The following is a 5,871-nucleotide window of genomic DNA, read 5'->3' on the forward strand; positions in this document are numbered from 1 at the left end:
CTGAAGAACTTAAGGGCCCAGGTGGATGTTTTGTAACTGTTCTTGAATAAATGTAGAGGTGTCAGAACCAAGGAAGGAAACAGGTAGATGTAGTAATATTGAGATAAGAATCAGTGGAGAGAGAAATAGAAGTTATATTGTTGTAGGACTCCACTAAAGACCACCTAGGCAGAAGCAGAAATTAGATGAAGAATTTGTGGAATTAACCTTGAATTGAGGCAAGATGCAGTAATGATGGGCGATTTCAATTATTCAAATATCTAGTGGAGCTCTTTCTTTGCTAAAAGCAGAAAATAATGAGATACTATCATGGTCATTTTATCCTTCAAAAGGTAAATGAAATGATGAGAGAAAACTGCTCTTTTAGGCTTGATTCTCTCCACCAAGGAAGAATAAGAAGCAAAAGTGGAATGATGGGACCATCATCAGGGGTCAAGTAACCACTCCCATCTTGAAATTCAAAATGGGGGAGACGAAATCCAGGCTTAATCTCATGTGGGGAGAGCATATTTCAGAGAGTTTCAACAAAGGACAGGAAGCATTTTATGGCCTAAAATTCTAGAGCAGGGGTTAGCTAAAGTTTACAAGTATGACATTCAAAAGACAAACAGAAATTGTTCCAATAAGGGAAGAAAAGAGGAAGCTATCTAAAGTGACTCCACAGAAGTATCTTAAATAATTTAGATTTTTTAAAGGCACATGTCAACTAAGGGCATCAGTAAAACATTTTATTTTTAAAAAGGAACGGGCATAGAAGATGAAAACAAAAATAGATAATAGACAAAATGCCCTATGGTCAGAAGGCTCAAAATCTAGAATGAATTTAGGCTAGTGATAAATGCTACAAATAATAACATGAACTTTTTTAAAGCTGCATTTAAGGGGAAGATGAAAGAAGGAATGAGAAGACAGCTGCTTGAGGATAGGATGATGAAATGGGTATCTAGAGATGCTCGAACTACTTAACTCTGATTTTACTTTTGTTTTCTCAAAGGGAATGATATTTAGACAGGGAAAATGATTTTAATAGGGTTATGAGAGAAGTAAAACCCCAGATAAGTTAGAAAATGGGAAGAAAATACTTAGCTGCCTCCAATGAGTTTAAGTCACCAGGCCCAGATGAGCCATATGTTGAAAAAAATGAATAGTTATGATTAGTGAATCACTGTTGATTTCTAAGAAATGGTGGAGAATGGGCAAAGGGCCATGATACTAGAAAAGGATAAATGTTTTCTTTTTTGTGAAGTTTAATTTTTTTGTCCTGACAAAGTTCTGGAAACAATTTTTTAATACATAATATTTTCTTTTTCCCCAATTACATGTTAAAACAATTTTTAACTTTTTAAAAAAGTTTTGAGTTCTAAATTCTATCCTTCTCTCTCACTCTTCCTTCCCCCTACACCCACCCTCAAGAGAGTAAACAATTAGATATAGGTTATACATGTATAATCATGTAAACATTTCCATATTAGTCATTTTGTACAAAAAGATGCAAATAAAAGAAAAAGAAGGAAAGAAAGCAAAAAATAGCATGCTTTAATCTGTATTTGGTCAATTTCAGTTCTTTCTCTTAGTCCTTTGAGATTGTCTTGGATCATTGTAGGGCTGAGAATGGCTAAGTCATTCACAATTCTTTATCATACAATATTGCTGTTACTGTGTACAATGTTCTCCTGGTTCTGCTCACTTCACTTTGCATCAGTTTGTGTAAGTCTTTCCAGGTTTTTCTGAAATTTCCTGCTTGTCATTTCTTAAAGTACAATAATATTCCACCACAATCATATACAATAATTTGTTTAGCCATTCCCCAGTTGATGAGCATCTCCTCAATTTCTAGTTCTTAGCCATCACAAAAAGAGCTTCTACAAACAGTTTTTGTATGGATAAGTCCTTTCCCCTTTTTTATGTCTTTGGGATATAGACTTAGCAGTAAATCAAAGGATATGGACAATTTTATAGTTCTTTGAGTATAGTGGAACATATTTTTTAAAGGGATAGTTTGTGAGTATTGAGAAGGGAATTGGTGAGAGCCAACATAGCTTCATGAAGAAAAGATCATATCAATTAACCTCATTTCCTTCAGTGACAGCATCACTAGACTTGGTAGATCAGGAGAGTATTGTAGATGTATTTCTAGATTTCAGCAAAGTATTTGAAAAAAAATTACTCATTCTGTCCTTGCAGACAAGATGGAAACATGTGGACATGTTCACAGTAATAATCTGATAGATTCAGCAGCAAATGACCAGACCCAAAAAGCGGAGAAGTTTCCAATGAAATGCTCCAAGACTTTGTCCTTTCTTCTGCACAGTTCAATATCTTCATCAATGACTTGGATGGAGGCATAGATGGTATGCATACCATATCTGCATATGACATGAAGCTGTGAGGGTTAGTTAATGTATTAGGTGACAAAGTCAGGATCCCCAAAGTTCTGAACTGGCTAGAACAATGGGCTGAGCTTAAAACAATGAAATCTATTTGGAATAAATATCAAATTCCACACTTGTATTCAAATATTTGTCTCTATCTCTCCAATCTCTCCCCACTCCAGTTAATCTTGCACACTGCTGCCAAAGTGACTTTCCTCAAGGGCAAATCAGAGCATATAACTCCAGCAGAGTCCAATTGACTCCAGGATCAAATAGAAACTCCTCTGTTTAGCTTTTAATGCCCTTTACAATTTGGCCCCAGCCATCTTTTTATTCTTCACACATAAAAATCCATCACCCATCTCCCATCTCCCTGCCTTTCTACTGGCTATACCCCATTCCAAGAATGCCCTCTGTCCTCAGCTCTGTCTGACTGAATCTCTCTTTACTTAAGCACCACCTTACACATGAAGCCTTACCTGATCACAATTGCTAGTAGGCTCCCTCCCAAACTACCTTCCATTTAACTGCTTTGTATTTATTTTCATTTATTTTTCTTAAATTTGTTTGATGTATGAACATACATATGCACATACATACTTATATGTGTTTATATTATACATATGCATACATATATAGATATAAATAGATATAGGGGTGTATGCATGTGTGTGTGTGTGTGTGTGTGTGTGTGTGTGTGTGTGTGTGTGTGTGTGTGTACTTGTCTCCACCACTAGAACGTGGGCTCCTGGCAAGTAGGAGCTAGTTTATTCTTTGTATTTTCATCCTTAGCCCTTGAAACATACTAGGTGCTTAATAAATACACATTAGTTGGTGCATGGAAAGATGGAAAGATGTTTTCTATTTCACAGTAATAGTCATGTAGATTCAGCACTAAATAACCAGATCCAACAAGTAGGGAAGTCTCCAGTGAAATGCCCCAGGGTTTGTCCTTCCTTCTTCACTTCAATAATTTTTATCAATGACTTGGATGGATTATCCAGGGTTGGGGGCGAGAATTAGCTAGATGACAATCCCTTTGAATAAGATATTGATGGTTTTAGCAAGCACTGAGCTCAATGAGCCAATAGTGTATGACATGGCAGCCCTACAGACCAGCACTAGACTATGCTGCATTAAAACAGGCATAGTTTCCAGGACATGGTTAATGGCGGGTGTACTGCTCCCTACCATAAACAGATCATATCTGAAGTATTGTGCTTATTTTGGGGTGCCGCATTTTGAGAAGGGTGTTGATAAGCCAGAGTGCATCCAGAGAAGGATGCCCAGGATGGTAAAAGACCTGCAGTTTCTACTATATGAGAATGGAGTCATTGAAGACAGTGGAAGATTGAAGGAACTGATAATGTTTAGTATGGAGAAGAAAGGCCTTAATGGGGAACATAATAAGCTATGTTTAAATATTTGAAGGACAGTCATGTGGAAGAGGGGCTTACCTTGGTTTACTTGATCCTGGAGAGCAGATGTAAAAAAAATAGGTGGAAGATTCAGAAAAGCAGAGTTTTGCTTCATATTAGGAAAAGCTTCCTAACAATTGGATCCTTCCAAAAGGAGAATGAGTTACTTTGTGACAAGTAGGTTCCTGTTCCCTGGAGGTTTTCAAGGAGAGGCCTGTGGATCCTTATTCTTGGTCAGATACAGGTTGGATTAGATATCTGCTGAAGTTCCTTTCACTTCTGTCAGCTACCAACTTATAACAGCCAATAAGATAGGTGTTCACTTTCCAGGGGTATTTGCATTTTTACAGTTGCTTCTTAAAAGTTCAAGAACAACAAAACCAAAGCAGCCTAGATTAGAAGGAAAGCAGAAAACTGTGGGGGGATGGGGGGGTGTTAATAGCAAGTTCTTTTGATAAAAGCCTAATTTCTCAAATACATAGAGAACGGAGTCAAATTTATAAGAATGCAAGTCATTCCCCCAATTGATAGCCAAAGGATATGAACAGGTAGTTTCCAGATGAAGTCAAAGCTATCTATAGTCATATTAAAAAAATGCTCTAAATCATTATTGACTGGAGAAATGCAAAATAAAACAACTGTGACGTACCACCTCATACTTATCAGGATTGGCTAACATGACAAAAAAGGAAAATGACAAATGTGGAGTGGATGTGAGAAAATTGGGACACTAATGCGCTATTAGTGAAGTTGTGAATTGATCCAACCATTCTGGAGAGCAATTTGGAACTATGCCCAAAGGGCTGCAAAATTGTGGATACACTTTGACCCAGCAATAGCACTACTGGGTCTGTATCCCAAAGAGATTAGAAAACAAAAAAGAAAAAGGACCTATATTTATAGCAGTTCTTTTAGTGGTAGCAAAAAATTGGAAATTGAGAGGATGACCATCAATTGGGGAATGGCTGAACAAGTCGTGGTATATGAATGTAATGGAATACTATTGTGCTGTAAGAAATGATGAGCAAGATGGTTTCAGAATGAAACTTAAATGAACTGAGTGAAATGAGCAGAACCAGAAGAACATTGTACATAGTGACAACAATACTGTGTGATGATGAGCTGTGAATGACTTAGCTATTCTCAGCAATACAATAATCTTAGATTCACAATGTCTTAGATTCTAAGACGATTCTGAAGGACTCATGATAAAAATGCCATCCACCTCCAGATAAAGAACTGATGGAATTTGAATGCAGATCAAAGTATACTTTTTTCTTTCTTTATTTTTCTTAGTTTTTTTTTTTGTCTATGTTTTCTTTTACAAATGACTGACATGGAAATTTTTTTAAAATTCAAGAACAAAAGGAAGAAAGGAATGACAGAATTCATATTTGGGGGAAAGGCTTCTTATTTCTAACCTTCAAAATCATGGCCATTGAGGGGGCTGCTCTCTCTGCCTATTCAAGGAATGAGCCTTGGGTAGGTGGTATACTTTCTGAGCTATCTAAGAATGTCTTTCTTCCCTAGGAAGGCGAATTATCTTGTTGAAATGGGCCGTACATTTCTAATGACTTAGGCCTAAGCTGAAATTGCCCCCATTTTAATCGATTATTCCCATTTGCTAAGGCTGGAGGAGAAGCCAAGTATGTGTGAATACATCTTTTTAGATATTACAGAGAGAGACTAGCCACAGGACATAAAATGTTGCAATAATAAAGAGTGTTTGAAAGCATTGCCACAATAGTGAAGCAGACAGGTTTATGGTGGCTGCTTAAAAGTTCAACCATCACCATCAGATAGAGCTTTGGGCCTGGAAGACCCGAATTCAAATCCAGCTTCCAACACTTATTAGCTGCATCACTCTGGGCAAGTCTATCTCAGTTTCTTCAGCCTCACAGGGTTGCCATGAGGATCAAATGAGATATTTTAAAGTGCTTGGCACATAGCAAGAGCTTAATAAATGCTTGTTACTTTTCTTCCTTCTTTCCCTCCCTCCCTTCCCTCCTTCATTGTTTCCTTCCTTCCTTATTTCATTCCTTCCTTCTTTCCTTCCTTCTTTCGTCCCTTTCTTCCTTTTT

At 37.1% G+C, this 5,871-nt stretch overlaps 1 long non-coding RNA gene across 1 annotated transcript; it reads right to left on the reverse strand.

Annotated features, from left to right (window-relative positions):
* Window positions 1-1,527: 1,527 nt before the first annotated feature.
* On the reverse strand, window positions 1,528-4,106 carry LOC144456189 (uncharacterized). Its single transcript, XR_013485101.1, has 2 exons — window positions 3,830-4,106; window positions 1,528-2,366 (listed from the first exon to the last, which is right to left on the reverse strand). It is a non-coding gene; the product is annotated as an uncharacterized LOC144456189 (long non-coding RNA).
* Between the last annotated feature and the right edge of the window lie 1,765 nt (window positions 4,107-5,871).

The sequence above is a fragment of the Phascolarctos cinereus genome, unplaced genomic scaffold (assembly GCF_003287225.1).
Source record: "Phascolarctos cinereus isolate Bilbo 61053 unplaced genomic scaffold, phaCin_HiC Scaffold_3;HRSCAF=262, whole genome shotgun sequence".
NCBI classification, from domain to species: domain Eukaryota; kingdom Metazoa; phylum Chordata; class Mammalia; order Diprotodontia; family Phascolarctidae; genus Phascolarctos; species Phascolarctos cinereus.